The sequence below is a fragment of the Oryctolagus cuniculus genome, chromosome 8 (assembly GCF_964237555.1).
Source record: "Oryctolagus cuniculus chromosome 8, mOryCun1.1, whole genome shotgun sequence".
Taxonomy (NCBI): Eukaryota; Metazoa; Chordata; class Mammalia; order Lagomorpha; family Leporidae; genus Oryctolagus; species Oryctolagus cuniculus.
In genome coordinates this window covers 79,563,898-79,581,365 of record NC_091439.1, presented here as the reverse complement: position 1 = coordinate 79,581,365, position 17,468 = coordinate 79,563,898, and the positions used below count along the sequence as shown (strand labels likewise).

The following is a 17,468-nucleotide window of genomic DNA, read 5'->3' as shown; positions in this document are numbered from 1 at the left end:
TTGAAATCCATACTTAATGTATACTAAGCTGATCTTCTGTATATTAAGATAATCGAAAATGAATCATGATGTGAATGGAAGGGGAGAGGGAGTGGGAAAGGGGAGGGTTGTGGGTGGGAGGGACGTTATGGGGGGGAAGCCATTGTAATCCATAAGTCGTACTTTGGAAAATTATATGCATTAAATAAAAGTTTAAAAAAAAATACTCTGGAAATTGGCTTATGTCACTACTAGTTATATTTTTATGTTTCTTGATCTATTACAAATAATGAACAACCAACAACTCAACAAACAAAATATCTCCCACATGAAAATGCACTCTGCATTTAATGACCTGTACTTTGTGTACCATGTGATGTGACTATACTTATCTCTTTTGAAGGTTTAAGATGGGACTGTCCATGGGGCCAGCACTGTGGCGTAGTGAGTAAAGCTGCCGCCTGCAGTGCTGGCATCCCATATGGGCATTGGATTGGGTCCCGGCTGCTCCACTTCTGATCCAGTTTTCTGCTATGGCCTGGGAAAGCAGTGGAAGATGGCTTAAACTCTTGGGCCCCTGCACCCATGGGAGACCCAGAAGAAGCTCCTGGCTCCTGGCTTCGGATTGGGGCAGCTCCAGCCATTGTGGCCAGTTGGGGAGTGAACCAGTGGATGGAAGACCTCTGTCTGTCTCTCTGCCTCTTCTCTCTCTGTGTAACTCCAACATTCAAATAAATGAATAAATCTTAAAAAAAAGATGGCATTGTCCCAAAGGTAATGTTGATTAGGAAAAACTATTAGCACAGGTAAACTGTTACCAAAAAAACTCAAGTATGGGTATACTTAACCTTTCCAGAAATTTCCAGGTAAATAATGAAATCGTTTGTCAATGTTTTTCATTATGTTATTAAAGCTAGTAATGTTGATAACAAAAGAATACTTATATGGGATTGAATGGGGAAGACAGGTTACACAAAAAGTTAAATTTTAGAGAATTGTTGCTGCTATTCCAGTCTTAACCTGATTTTCCTGGGCTATGAGCTCCAGCAGCAACTGTCTGAATAACTCACCGAGGGGACGGGCTTACATTAACATAGATCTAATTATTCAAACTATTTTTCAACGGAGAAAAAGAAATCTCATTTTAAAAGACAAAGAAAGGCAATCAGTCTCTCATTCTGCAGCATAAGCCAGCAAGGTGCACAGGCCCAAGTAGGTCAGCATACAGCAGCTGTATAAAACAGGTTCTGCTCCCTGTTACTGCCTTCTGGTCCTGAAACCCATTAATCCCATTAATTGCGTATCAAAGACTGGTAGCAATTCTACAAATGAGTAAACACAGAGATAAAAGTGTAATCACACTAGTCCAGCAAATTGGATTCAGGTCTTCACTGAACAATCCTGTTTCAATTCAGCAATTTTATTATCACTGTTACTGGAACAAATCACTTTATTAAACAGAAGAAGCTTTGGTGGAGAAATTTCTTCTTGTGGGCAGCATTATGAAGCTCTCTAACATAAAAACAGCACTTACACTTGTCAAGGGATTTCTTTAGGCAATTCAACTAATGGCTTGTGACAGGTAGGACTTAAAATGTTCATTCATGCCTTCCATTTTGCTATGCAGCTATATTTTTTTTATTCTAAGGGAAAAAAAGTCCTTTTGATGCTTTTAGTGGAATTAATATTTTTTTTGTAAGGAGTTTGCTGACAAAAGCATCTCTCTCTCTCTCCCTATTTTCCTTCCTTCCTCCCATTCTCTCTGAAGGGCAGTGGGTTTGAGGAAGTAAAACATTACAGAATAGGTCAACATCTATTTGTATTTACTTGAGCATGTCATTAGGCCTAGACAGTTTTGTAAAGGGGCCCTTAAAATATGAAGGGTCTTCGAAAAGTTCCTGGAAAACGCATTATGAAAAAAACACAAACCTGTGTGGATTTAAAAAATGTTTTGCACCAAAATAAACTTATCTTTTAATTCCACTTTCCATGAACTTTGTGTTCTATTAGAACCACTCATCCTATTGTCAGACTACAAAATGAACAAAATGGAAATGATGATCAACTACGTGCTTGCTTTCTAAATTCCCTTCCTGCTGAAGTAGGGCCCTGGCTAGTCAAGACCAGAGGAAAAAGAGAAGTGTGGTTCCTCAGTTACTGTAGAGCATAAACAAGAAGGACTCAGAGACAGAATCCTAGGGGAAACAGCTCAGGAGTCCCTGCTGGGTTAAAACAATGCTGTGCAGTGAAACCCTCTGTGAAGATGGACATTGGGAGAGCTGCTAACCATCCCTACATGGCTGCTGATCTCTCGCCACATGGCTAATGTGATGGAGCAACTGAAATGGTGATTGGATTGGATTTGTTTTTAATGAATTTAAATGTAGAAAGCCACATCTGGCCATTGGCTATCACTGTGGGTGGCACAAGTCCAAAACATCAGAACTGTGAGGTCTGGGCAGAGAGGTAAAAACTTTTTCCAGAGTGGTCTTTAGTGAGTTTCAACAAAGTGCAGTGAATGATCATGAGAGTGAGAAAACATTGAAAGAAATCAATAGAAGGTGACAATTTCCCACATGAAACACTAGCAGTTAGTCACTGACCAAAATATTCTACTATGAATATTAAAATATAATCCTAAGAAGACTAAACCCTCTATGCATTCTTAGGTGTTAATAACCTGAATATGCCATAAAATACTTCCCCCAAAGCAAAATCAAATAAAAACTGATCAATTAAGGCCACTGACTAGTAAAGACTGCTGTAAACTTTATATAAATAATCAAAAGTCTTGCTTTATGAATCAGTAAATTTGGTAAATTATGAATTGAATGTTTGGAAAATGGATTTTTTTTCAGTATGTCAGCTCTTCTGGTCATATGGCAAAGTGGTTTCAGTGCCCCCTCTATGACTGTGCATGCACAGGTGTGTTCAAGCTGTACAGAACAGTCCCTCAAAGATAGGAATGCCCATCCAATCCCATATCATCCCAGCCTTTGTTTTTTCCTACAAGGCCCTTTCCCTTTAAAGTTTTTTTTTTATTTTTTAGAATTTTTAAGTATTTGGAAGTGGGGAGGAGAGAAAGAGAAAGAGGGGGAGAGAGAGAGATATCTTCTGTTTGCTGGTTCAATCTTCAAATGCTCACAACAGCTAGGGGCTGGACAAGCTGTAGCCAGGATCCAGGAACTCTGCCCTGGTCTCTCATATGGATGGCAGGGACCCAGGTACTTGAGCTGTCACCTGCAATTTCCCAGAATACTCATTAGTGGGTAGCTGGAATCGGAAGTGGAGCCAGGAATTAAACTCAAGCACTTTGACATGGGATGCAGGTGTCCCAAATGGTGGCTAAACCCACTGTGTCACAATGCCCACCACCATCCCATCCTATACATCATTAAGATGTAAGTAAATGTCACATCCTCTGTATAGTCCTATCAGATTTCTCCATATCTTACCCACAGGCAGAATTAAATGCTAATTTCTGTGGGTCTTCATGGGATGGGAGCTGTGAGGATGATGTAAGCCCAGAAATACTGATGACATTTCTCTGCAACAAGGTAGACTCTGCTTGGGAACAATGTGGACAGGGAAGTCCAAAATGGAGAGGGAGAGAGAGAAAGGCAGTCATATTGCTCCTGACATCATTCTAATGCCTGGATCTAGCCATGTCTATGCACACTCCGAATTCCCAGTTGTGTGGAAGGTTTTTCTTTTCTTGATTAAGGCATTTTGAGTTGAGTTTTTACAGCTGAAACAAACAGCAATCCATCCAATGCTGAGACCTCTATGTTACATTCGGCTGAACGCTCCCTCTAACTTCTACTCATTGGACCAATTCTGCACCCACTTCCCTATCTGTGTCTTTCCTGCTTTAAACACAAGATTGCCACATACATACCTCTATGTTATAGGTTATAGAAAGAAACAGGCTCTGGGATCAGGCAGCTTGGCTGAAATTCCCTGTTCTGTCGTTTAGTAGCTGAGTGACCTTGGGAAAATTACTTAACCTCTCCATGTCTCAATTTCTGCTCCTGAAAATGAGCATATTTAGGGGATGCAAAACCTATAGAGCTGCAGAGGACTTTACAAGATCTTCACAATTGCGATCACATTTCAGGGTACTGGGTGTGGGGCAGAGAGGAGGACTGGGCATCCTTCAGGAATGCACACCCCATCTCTGAGCAGCCTGGCACTGCAGTCCCCTTTGGCAGGCAGCCTCGGTCATGAGCATGTACAAGTGATTTTTACCAAAGTACCAGGGTGAGCGCTGGATAGCCTTGAGGCAGATTTTAAGCCTGGCCTGCGGGAATTGTTAAAATGATTCAGGTGCAGGTAGAAGCAAGAAGCTAGACTGCATTTACCATGGAAGACATAAAGGAAAGAACAAATAAGCTGAAAGGATTTCCCCACATTTGAAATTTCCTCTCCTTTTTTTTAAAAAAAAGATTTATTTATTTATTTATTTTAGAAGCAGAGTTACAGAGAGAGGGGGAGACACAGAGAGAGGTCTTCCATCTGCTGGTTCACTCCCCAAATGGCTGCAACAGATGGAACTGGGCCTATCTGAAGCCAGGAGCCAGGAGCTTCTTCCTGGTCTCCCATGTGGGGCCAAGGACTTGGGCCATCTTCCACTGCTTTCCCAGGCACATCAGCAGGGATCTGGATCAGAAGTGGAACAGCTGGGACTTGAACCAGCACCCATATGGGATGCCGGTGCTGCAGGCTGGGGCTTTAACCCACTGCACCACAGTACCAGCCCCTTCTTATTTCTTGTAGCTGGACTCCTATCATTGACAATACTTCCATTATTTTCTAAATTGTGTGATGTGATGGTAGCAAAAGACTTTTTTTTAAGACCTTATTTATTTGAAACTGTTACAGAGAGAGGTAGAAACACACACACACAGAGGGAGAGAGAGGTCTTCCATCTGCTCGTTCACTCCCCAAATGGCTGCAACAGCCATTGCTGAGCCAATCAGAAGCTAGGAGTCAAGAGCGTCTTCTGGATCTCCCATGTGAATGCAGGGGCCCAAGGATTTGGGCCATCCTTTGCTGCTTTCTCAGGTGCATTAGCTGGGAGCTGGATCAGAAGTAGAGCAGCTGAGACTAGAACTGGAGCTCATAAGGAATGCCAGTGCTGCAGGGCAGGGCTTTAACCCACTGCACCACAGTGCTGGCCCCTAGCAAAAGCCTTGAAACATACCAACAGGGGTGCTATCCATCATGAAAAGATTCCCAGCTATTGCACCTTCCTCTCTGGGTTTCAAAGTCCAGATCTCCTTCTCAGGCAAGAGGTGTAATTTCTTTTTCTTGCTCTGACTGAATCACCCTCACTTCAGCAGGAGCAGGAAAAGGGGTGCTTGAGAGCAACCCCTTGCTCTCTCCCCAGGAGACACTGAGGGTGGGGCCTTGGCAAATGGCTTTCTTGCTGGCCTGTTGTGGAGCGAGTAGACCCCAGAGGTCTTGGTGAGGGTCCAGGCCCCACCTGTGAGTCCCCCAGGTTCCCTGCTGCCTGCTCAGGTTCAGGCAATAGGCACAAATGTCATCCTCTCTGGGCTTCCTTCTTGCTGCCCTCTGGGAATTTGGATTCAGGGTTTGTTCCTAATGTCCAAGACTTTGATAAAAAAACTTACAGGGGCTGATGCTTCTTGATGCCAAGCTTCAAAACTTCTAAGATGAGGAACAGAGAAAAAAATTGAAACTCTCAAAGAGACAACAAATAACATGGTAGAATCAATTAAACACTGCATTGTGTTGCTGCAGATTGCTAGAAGTACCATTAATCTTGCAGATGCAATATTTCAGTCTAGTCCCTTAGAACCCATGACCCCAGACTGTCTTACTTCCAGAACCTGTTCAGTTGTGTGAGTCAGAGCAGTGTCCATCTTCCCTACAAGTTGGGTCTGTATTAGCTACTTTGGGACATCATCAGATAACTAAACAGTATAGGCTGTGGGCATTCACCACCCAGTAGCAGTCCAACTTCTCCAAGCCATGTCAACTTGTCTCCAAATACAGTCCCAGAGTTCTCTTACTCTAGCAGTGAAGATGAATTCTATGATGCTGATGTATTCCACCAAAGTGGCTCATCCCCAAAATGCTTAATAGATATGTCTGGATCTGCCTCTTTCTTACACACAGCAGCTCAGGTCTGAAGCAGCCAGATACCACAGAATCACTTAATTCATCCAAGTCCAATGGAACAAGTGATGCCGCCCTTTTTTGATTTGCATGATGATAGAGATTATGATGGAGAGGCAAGGCCCATGGAGGAGCACAAGAGTGTTATCTAGCACCTCTTGTGACATGTTAGGCTTGGAATGGATCTAACTAAGGTAGTCCTTCCAACATTCATCTTTTTTTTAGAAACCTTTTATTTAATGAGTATAAATTTCATAAATACATCTTTAGGAATATAGTGATTCTTCCCACCATACCCACCCTCCCACCCCCACTCCCATCCCACCTCCTCCTCCCTCTTCCAGTTCCAGTCCCATTCTCCATTAAGATTCGTTTTTCAATTAACTTCATACACAAAAGACCAACTCTATACTATGTAAAGATTTCAATTATTTACACATACACACACAGAAAATATAAAAAAACTGAGAACAAGTGTTACAGTTAAATCTCATAGCACAACTCATTTAGGACAGAAGTCCTGCATGGGGAGTAAGAGCACAATGATTCCTGTTGTTAATTTAACAATTAACACTCTTATGTATGACATCAGTGATCACCTGGGGCTCTTGACATGAGCTGCCAAGGCTATGGATGCCTTTTGAGTCCACAGTCTCTGTCAGTATTTAGGCAAGGCCATAGGCAAAGTGGAAATGGAAGTTCTCTCCACCCTTTGGAGAAAAGTACATCCTTCTTTGATGGCCCCTTCTTTCCACTGGGGTCTCACTCATGGAGATCTTTCATGCAGGACTTTTTTTTTTGCCATAGTACCTTGGCTTTCCATGCCTGAAATGCTCTCATGGGCTTTTCAGCGAAACTAGAATACCTTTAAGGGCTGATTCTGAAGTCAGAGTACTATTTATAGTGACTGTCATTCTATGAGTCTGCTGTGTAAATTACTTCCCACAACATTCATTCTTGAAAGATCTCTTTCAGAAATGTATGCAGACGTATTTTGCACATCTGAACCTGTTTGTGAGAAGGATCCCAGGGATTGAATGTGAAACAGTACCTCTCAGCCTTTCATGCAGGAAAGAAAGGATCAGTTGCCCAAAAGCCATATCCAGTTTTGGCAAGACCTTTCAATATCTGACACTGAAGAGAACACAGAGCTAGTTTTGGAAGGACCAGTTCCTGTAACAGTTGGTAAGTACCAGTTCCCTGTTTAACATTCATGACTGAATAGATTTCCCATCATCTATCTACCCATTTCAGCCTTTTATGCTGAGTGTTTGTACAAGAAGCAATAGTTCAGTGCTCATATCTGGACCAAATTAAAATCCCTTGGTATGTCAACTGGTGTGCACAACATAGGACAGGGCTGTGTCTCATGTCCAGACTACGATAAACATTACATTCTCACATTTCCCAATGGTTATGGAAGGTCTATCCTCATATTGCTCTGAGTGAAATTAGGAGGAGAATGCAATATTAATTGTTCCAAAATACGCAGTAGTGCAAATATCATCTTCCACACTAAACCTTTCTATGGCGGCCAGAAACACAGAATCACTGCTGAGATTGTTTTCTCCAAATGACAGAAAGTCTTTTGCCCCATTGAAAGGCAGTAGAATAGTGTCATATATGCAAAATACACAATTGGGGAAAATACACATAGATACAAAGATGTTGCCTATAATCAAGAAGAAAGTGAGGAAGTTGGAAGATCAGAATGAGTATGAGTCTTGCAGTCTTTGAAAGGATGACATTTTCAATTTCAAAATCAGAGGCACTGATGTAGCAACTGAAGCAAAGCACAGACTTGAAGAAAGACAAGGAGCAGAAGCCCAAGAAAGGAAGGAGAAGGAAATTTAATGCGAGACAAGGTTATTTAATGAAGATGGAGAATGCTGGGTTTATTATGAACCATTACTGAAACATCTTGGTGCTGCCAAGCATTAGGTTGGGAAATGCAAAGTTTACCCCTGATGACCAGGGCAGTGGGAGAAACTCATCAACTCTCTGCATGTCCCTGTGGCTCCTATCTTAGGGATACTGGACTTGCTAATGCAGATGAACAATTACAGCAGGAAAAGCCTCCCTTTCTTCCTCTGTGGCCATTACAATTTTGACTTCAGTCCTGAGAAAAACTTCAGGTTTTGAAAACCAGATGTCTGTTCCTTTTCTAAACCCCATGCTCTGAAAAGCATTTATAAATCCAAGTCTCAAGCTCTGCACTCTAGTATTGCCATTAAGATACACAACCTGTTTCCTAGTTCATGTAATCTTGGAATATGTATATATATATGAATATATTTGAGATTTTTCATAAATACTCCATCTATTGTAAATATTGATTTCTCAGAGATGTTTTAGAAAATTAGTGCAGTATACTCAAAATCAAGTGTTAAAGAAATTTCATGGTTTCTCCTACAATAACATTTATTTTGGAATTGAACTGTTATTACATTCTGTTTCTATCTAACCCTGGATTACAGTTTAAAAATATACTCAGTGCTTCTTATAGCTTCATAAAGTATTTTTTCCAACCTTAAAAAATTCTCTGCTGGTGCCGCGGCTCACTAGGCTAATCCTCCACCTTGTGGCGCCGGCACACCGGGTTTTAGTCCCGGTCGGGGCGCCGGATTCTGTCCCGGTTGCCCCTCTTCCAGGCCAGCTCTCTGCTGTGGCCAGGGAGTGCAGTGGAGGATGGCCCAAGTGCTTGGGCCCTGCACCCACATGGGAGACCAGGATAAGTACCTGGCTCCTGCCATTGGATCAGCGTGGTGCGCCAGCCGCAGCGTGGTGCGCCAGCCGCAGCGCGCCGGCGGCAGCGGCCATTGGAGGGTGAACCAACAGCAAAGGAAGACCTTTCTCTCTGTCTCTTTCACTGTCCACTCTGCCAGTCAAAAAAAAAAATTCTCTCATCTCTAAATTGAAGTTGTTATAATTTTGTCTCACAGAATTGAGTGAAAATTAAATGAATTGATGCACCAGAATAAATCATAAACATATTATATGTGTTTATGTTGTTATTTCCAGTGCCTTACAGTTCTAGAAAATAGTTTCTCTTAAATGTATTGTGTATGGGTATTCTATACTGCATACATAATCTCTGTACACAGACACTGTTTACTGAGAACAGCTGTTCAGGTGTACATTTAGAGATCATTAATGAGAAAGCCAAAAGTTTCAGACAGATAAAAGGGAGGAACACCATTGAACTTTAGTAATTTGCAATAGAGTGTGAATTATTGATGGACTTCTCTTACTCTTCCCAGTGATGTTTACTTGTCAATGCAAATGAGTCTCTAGCTTTTGAATTGAGCCAGGCAATGGGAAAATAATCGTTTTCTTAAATTACACTATGTGACCCTTTGTTCTTATTTCTCTGTGTGTATAAAGCTGGTCCTGAGAGGGAAAGTGAACACATGAGTAGAATCATTTAGGGTTTTCAGAACTGGAGAGTAATTGGGCAGAAGAGTTATCTGTCCTGAGATTCCTTGGAATAATTTATTTCTATAAATAAGAGAGAAGAGCAATGACTTTGGCATGGGAGGACAGTAATGGCCATGGCTTCCCGTCTCTGGAGACGAATGATGGAGATCGACTTTGCTTCCAAATCACCATGGCCACAGTGAAGAGGGCACACCACAGCCCCAAGAGAGCTGAGTTTTTAATTCATGTGGGTCATGATGCCTTTGATTCTCCAAGTGGGAAAGCTGGGATGGTCAGTGCCTCTGAGTTTTAGATCCTAATGTCTTCAAAAGAATTTGAGAATCATGTCTTGATCTGCCCAGCTCACTTCCCCTGACCCACCATCTGACTCTAGAAATAACAGTTTGGGTAAATACTAAGTTTGGTCAATTAAGTGAACTCCACGCCTAATCACAATTCATTATAGCAAACATTCACTCATTCACTCATTCACTCATTAAGTAGTCTTGTATGTATGTGTGGACTGGGAGAATGAAGGTTCACTGTATATAATAGAGCACCTTGACTTTGTCTTCAAACAGTTCAACTTTCAGTCTAGAAAACTTCCAATTAATACATGATGCAGACATCCTTAACACACATCGCTAAGTCACACTCCCCTTCTGAGGCTGGGGTCAAGGACGACAGGAGGCTGAAAGCTGTCTTTTGCAAAGGTTACTTGGAGAGAAAGAAAGAGTGGAGGGGAGAAGGGAGATGCAGAGGAAGGAAAGGAGAGAAGAAGGGAGGAGAGAGAGAGAAAATGAATCACTATTCTTTTGTTTGTTTAAGGATTATTTACTTTATTTGAAAGGCAGAGTTAGAGAGATAAGGAGACACACAGAGAGATATTCCATCCACTGGCTCACTTCCCAAAGGCCTGCAATAGCCAAGGGTGGGCTAGATCAAAGCCAGGAACTTTTTCTTGGTCTCCCACATTGGTGTAGGACATCAAACACTTGGGGAATCTTCTGCTGCTTTCCCTGCACATCAGCAGGGAACTAGACCAGGTGTGGAGCAGCCAGGTCTCAAATCAGTGCCCATATGGGATGCCAGCATCACAGGTGGTGGCCCAAATTATTATGCAGCATCACAGGTGGTGGCCCAAATTATTATGACACAATGCCAGCCACTATTCTTTTCACTATATTAAAAAGGCTGTGCCTGGGCAGGTCTTTAGACTAGTAGTTAAAATACTGGTTAAGACTCCTGCCACGGTGATGTATGTGGGTTTGATACCTGGCTCTGGCTCCTGGCTCCAGTTTCATACAATGCACAGTCTAGGAGGCAGTAAGTGATGAATCCAGTGATTGGGTCCCTGCAACTCACATGGGAGATCTCAACTGAGTTCCTGGCTCTTGGCTTTGGCATTACTGGCAAACGTGGGCCTTTGGGGAGTGAATCAAGGCATATCTTTGCCTCTCTCTGTCATTGTCTCTCTGCCTCTGAAACATAAACAAATAAATAAAATGGCTATGTCAAAAAACAGTTGTCTGTTAGTGGGTCCTGTCTACACTGCTCCCAGGCAGCCTCAGGGAGTTGGGTGGCTTGGCTGGCCTGTTGCTTGAGAACCTGCTGCTGGGCTCTGCAGCTTGAGGAATCACCATGATGGTGAATCAGCTTGTGTATCTTCTCTTTGTTCCCTGTGTGCAACTGAGAGATTACCTCCTGCTGAATGGCCAAAGGCTACTTCCACAACTATTTTTTTTTTTTTTAGCAGCAGCAATGTGCTGAATTCACTACTTAACTGGATTTAGGGATGTTGCAGTTGAAAACACCAATACTTACTGAGAGTAAGGTGCCGTTAAGAGAATGCACTCATTCATTCATTCACTCATTTCTTCATTTGTCCAAAAATGTGCTAAGCCCATACCCTGTGCCAGGCATCAATCCATTGATTTTCAGGTTATTTAAGATCTCCTAGGTGCATTAGGTGCTTTTACTGTTGGTGGCATTAACAATTTAGTTTTGTCATCCTCAGAGTTCTTATGTGATTCGTTGTCATAAATGCAAACCAAATCTTTTCATTTTTCCCACCTATCTCTTTCTAAAATTTCCCCCAACAGTCCAAAAAACAGATTTCCTGATTTTCTTCTGTCTATTCATTTTCCAGAAATACTTTCGGCTCACCGCGGCTGTGCATTCAGCCAAGGGGCAAGAGATTAGAGCAATTTGCCTGACTAGAGGAGCTTTTAAAAATTCTACTGTTTGGGGATCATCATATAATTTCCAGGTTTTCACAAAGGAAATGGAATTAAAATGAAGGTCATCATTAAATTAAAACAAAATTTACTCCTTTTGTACATCATCAGCTAGTAATTAATGAGACTCTCTTGAGTACGGAGCAGTACTACAGATGAGGGGCTCCTGTCAGCATGAACACGTGGATTAGAATCCAGAAGAAAGCCCACTCTCACAGGGAGCACTGAGGAGCAGCCCAGGCCTGCCAACTCTCTGTTATTGAGGATTTATTTAAAGATACTTTTTAAAGCATTTCCTCTTTTACAATGAGGACTTTTCTGTGTGTATTTCAGTAGACATTTAAAATCCCATCCATAATCTTTCTGAAATCTTTCCCTCATTAAATGACTTGGCTTGAGAGCTAGTTGGCATTATGGTCTCTGATTACGGAAAAGAAAGCTGTGAAAAAAACAATGAAATAGAAATGGGTTGCCCTGAGGATAAAGACTCTGCCCTGGCCGAGGTGAGTGCTGGTTTTGGGGATGGAAGAGACCTGAGAAAGGTCCGGTTTTATTGCCCTGGCTCTTGCCCCTTCTTTGGAATAATTCCAAGAACTTGGAAAGGTAGGGGCTTGTCCTGGGAATCATAAAATTAACATCTCAATTTGTGCTGCTCTATTTTCTCCATTTGTCCTTGGTGTGACTTTCTGGTTTTTGAAGTTTTTATGTATTTGGAAGGTGGTGGTGGGGGAGAGAATGAGAATGAGAATATCCTATTCCCTATTTCCCCAAATGCTAGCAACAATTAAAGCTTGGCCAGGCTGAACCCAGGAGTCTAGAACTCAGTCTGAACCTCACACATGGATGTGTGGCAGGGACATCACTATCTGAGGTTTCACCTGCTACCTTCTAGGGTGCACATGAGCAGGAAGTTGAAATAGAGAGCAGAGCCAGGCCTAGAAGCAGGCACAATCTGTGCACAAGAAGTATAAACTATAATGACAATAATAATAGAAGTTTCTCTTTTGAGATTAACTGTGGGAAGTCCATTACTAAGCACTTTCTATTCATTTTGTGAAAGTTTCCATGCAGACCTATGATAACAACACAGTATAAAATTAAAAATGGTAAAGTAACAACAACTTAAGTTTTCCTCGCTTAGGACTGGGAGCTGTGTTAAAAACTTCATGAAAGTGCCTACCCCTTGGAGATTGGTGCTACAGTGACCCAAAAAATACAGAGGAGACGGTGAAGCTTTGCCTTGAGTTCCTTGTCTAAGTCACAATGTTATTAACCTTATAGTAAGTGCTGGGGTGCAAACCTGCATCTGCCTAATTCTGAAGCCAAAGCTGTTCATATATAATACAATGCCAAGCAAAAAGAAATATCCCTATACTCCTAAAATACAGACATTTAAGATTTTTTTAAAGGGTAATTCAAAAGCTCCAGCAGAACCAGTGTTTACATAAAATTGCCTTCTACTTATGGTCAAGCCTTATTCATGAGAGCTTCCTATCTTCCATTTCCTGTGTTAGTTCTGTTGACTCACAAAGGACTTTATTATTTCTAAACGGGCACAACTGATGACTGGGAAGCTTTACATCTATGCATGCTATCTATGAAAATGCTATAAAGACTCTCCATTTGCTAGCAAGCACAGGCTGTGTGTGTGGTTGAAAGTAAAGCATTGTCAAGATAAATCAGGAAAAAAAAAAAAAAACCCAGAACTGCATTCTCTGTTGGAGAGAACTTAAAAAGCCTATGCTTAAGAGATATTTCCTTGGAATGCTTTAAAGAAATACAACTTGTTTAAAAGGCTTCAGCCACCCTCCACAATGTTAAGTAGCAAAATGCTCACAGTTGGCTGGAAGATGGTAACAGAGCAGCCCAGTGTGGTCCCATTTCAAATCTATAGGCTCTGTGGGTTTCTGAGTTTCCCTTTTGTGTATGACATAGAGTAAACTTTTCAGAGAGTTAATATAAATCCGTACATTCTCATTTACCATCTACATGACCGATTTTGGATAAATAGTCTAGTATGCTAAAGACCCTTGTGTGAGTGCAGTTCAGAGCCCTTTCAACAGCTCCATTCAGTTTTGGGGTTTCCAACCATTCTTAAATTGTTTAATTCCAAAGGCAAACCTTTTAAAGTCACACTCTTGTCTCCTTCTCTCGGTGCGAGCAAACTGTGCTACAAAAGCAGCGGCCTCCCCTGGCCCTGTTTACTTAGACTGCAAACCCTATTCAAGCCAGCAATGTCAGATTAAAGGAAGAAAGGGGAGAGAAATCAAAGCCTTAAACTGCACATAAAAGGCAATCGCTGGCAACCAATCTGTTCAACTTCCAACTATTTGCACTTTATGAATAAAGGTCAATCTGTTATTGGCACCCAAATGTTAATGTTCTTATGAGGGTTTAAGCTGCTTTAACAGCTGAATAAGTGAGAGTGAGCTATAGGGCCACACCTAATCATTCAGGTCCAGCTGGACATGGGGGAGCTTCCCAACAAGGCAAGAGATGCAAAGGACAGTCGTAGGGTGCTGGCCCAGGGAATCTGGGCACACATGTGGCAGGGGAGCAGAGAGGGTTAAAAGATGAAGTGACTTATGAATTATATACAGGAAACTCAGAGTGAACATCCACATGCCCTTTCCCTTCCAGCTGTTTTGTGAGCTACTTGTTATAGACAGCAGCTCTACCTACCCTAGACCTTTCCAGCTTTAGTTTCTCTGTCATCGTCCAATAAGTATTGGATTTTTCTCTTCTAAAAATGAATGGTGGATGATGCGGTAACTGGGCAAATCTCAGACTTTCCCCCAATGTTGGAGTTGCTTGCCTACTATCCAGTCTGCATCCAAACTCAGGGACATAATCACACTAAGCAGTGTAGAGTTTCTGGATACATGACAGCAGATATATGACAAAAACAAATGAAAAATCAACTTGTTAATTCTATTGGTAGACATAAAAGCATTTTTTTCTCCCCAATATATCGTCAGGTGATGGCTAACATATAGATATTTGAATTGTATACACCTAAGTTCTGCAGAAATTAGTGCAAGTTTATCGTGCATTCCAAATTATTCTTTTCCAATAGAGTTGACATTTGCCTCGAAGACAGCTTTGGTTTTGTTCCCTGGATGTGTGAGACCTCAGAAATCTCTGGTTCTGTTCCTAACTCAACATCACATAGCCTCCATAGGCCTTAGTTTCCTTTTCTGTAAAATGACAGCGTTACCTCCAAAATCATCTTCAACTCTGCTGACCTCTCTTGGCTGATTTCTTCAACTCTTTAGTGGGGATATGTTAATTTGAAGCAAAAGAAATAGTTTATTTGAAAAGAGGTTTCTTTTAAAGACTGAAGTGTCCTGCTATTCTAAGGCATAACTCCGACACACAGGACTTTTGTGGAAAATGCAAAGTATCCTCAAGTTTGGGCACTGGGATAGACTTGGGGTTGTTGCTTTTCGGTCCTTGCTGTAGTGTAAGCAAGAGCAAGCTGTTCATGTTCTGTTTAACTCCCTCATCAAAACTTTTGCTGATAGAACTCCCTCCACCCTGCACACCCTACTCCAATTCCAACAATCTGTTAATACTCAACTCAGACATGGCAAGTTGAGATGACTATCCATCCCTCCATCTCAATTCTGGGATTAGCCTTGATTCCATAACTTCACACATTCCTTGATGGATTATCATGGTTTCTGTGCATTTCGGTCTCCTTCACAAGACAACAAACTCTTTGAAGTCTGCAACTATGCTTTTAGATTCCTTACAATGCCTAGGATGTTCCACACCATGCAGTGGGTGGGCAATATCTCTTTGCTGAACAGAAATCCAATGATACTTGTTCTTCCTACCTTCCAAATCAACTGATTTGCTCTGAAATAGATAATAAACTGTTACAAATGTCCTAAGTTATAAATAAACTGGACAGTAATTCCCATTCCCAACCCCTTATCCTTGTCACTCATTTTCCTTCCCAAGAAGCAATTTGATTTCTTGTGCTACTCTCCTCTCTCTCTTTCTCTTTCTCTCTCTCTCTCTCTCTCTGTATATATATATATATATAATTATTATCTATCAATTCATCTATCCCCTTTCAAGGATTCAGTGAGTAAAATTGAGACCATATATGAAATGCCAAAGCAGTAAGAATCTCACAAAATAAGAATCCTTCTTAGGAGACAACACATTTTCAGGGCGAGCAGCAGTTGCCTCTGTTCAGGATTTCCAGGTTGCAGTGGCGTGGAAGGATGTTATTAGTGAGTTGTGTCTTGTCGTGCAAGACTTCTAACCTCATTGGGCCTACTGAGTTCATGTCTACCAAATCTTCCATCTCTACAGTTCTTTGATTCTTATCTAAAAAAGCATAATTTCCCAAAATTAGAGAATCAGCGTTTGAGAAAATGAATTCGATATTAGCATTTTCAATCAGGAACTTAACCTTTGAGCTGGTGAAGTGACTTTGCCAAATCAATCTATTTAGGAAATTAAAAATAAAATTAGGCACATTTATTGCAAATTAAAGTGAAATGGAATTGAACATTTCTAACTGGCGCCAGAAAACAAATGTCCCGTTGAGATCACTGTGCCAGCAAGGGAAGAGGGCCAACCTTGAGCACTGTGCGTTTCTTCTACAGCCAGCATTCCTATTCCTGCTTCAGTCAATAGGCCCAGTGATAGGCAGAGGGCAGGGACAGCTGTGAGATAGGTGGAATTGTGCTCAATCTTTCATGTATGTATGTGCTGAATCAGTCAAGGTCCTGGCAGCCATCAGATCACATACCAACTGGGTGATCTGCAGAGAGTTTAATGGTGGCCCATTTACAACAGGCTAGGCAAGGTTTATTTATTTTGAAGGAGTTACACAGACAGAAGGAGGGAGGGGGAGAGAGAGAAAGAGAGAGAGAGAGAGAGAGAGAGAGAGAGAATCTTCTATCCACTGGTTCACTCCCCAGATAGCTACAATAGCCACGGCTAGAACTGGGTCAGGCTGAAGCCAGGAACCAGGAGTCTGGGTCTCCCATGTGAGTGGCAGGGGCCTAAACACTTGGGCCATCTTCTGCTGCTTTTCTCAGGCCATTAGCAGGGAGCTGGTTTGGAAATGCAACAGCCAGGACATGAACCGGTGCCCACATGGGACGCTTTATCTGCTATGCCATAATTCTGGCCCCTAGGCAGGATTTTTGAAAATAAAAAGGGGATAGTTCTGCAGTTAGTGTGAGGCCGTAATCATCTGCTCTTCGTCCTGAGAGGTACAGAGAAGAGGTCACAGGAACAGGAAATGGCAGCTGTGTGGAAGGCTTCTGGACAAGAACTGAGGCCTGTAACACCCTCTGCCACCCATTCGCCTTTGCCTGAGCAACTCCAGCTCTGCCGTTGGGATTTCTCCAGGGATCTCCCCTGCTGGGAAGGCCTGTAGCAGGTTACCAGTCTGGGCTGAATGCAGAGTCTGGTTGGCGATGTGAGATCGTGTGGCTATTCCTATCAAAGTACATATCCTACTTGTCCGGAATGGCCACTTCATTTTTCTGTCTTATGTGTCTACATTTTTCTGTGCTTCTTGGGGGTGCAGTGTCTATCTCCTTGAGCTTGTATCCTTGGTGTCCAATCCTGTGTCTGTAGAATGACAGAAAGAAACTAGTTCTCTCTTGTCTCACAGCACTGTCCAGTTATTACTGTGTGGAGACCCGGACTGCAGTTACTGGCAAT

General features: G+C 42.0%; 1 pseudogene; it reads left to right on the top strand.

Annotated features, from left to right (window-relative positions):
• The first annotated feature begins 5,673 nt into the window (after nt 1-5,673).
• On the top strand, nt 5,674-8,061 carry LOC108178062 (oxysterol-binding protein-related protein 9-like; annotated as a pseudogene).
• Nucleotides 8,062-17,468: the final 9,407 nt, after the last annotated feature.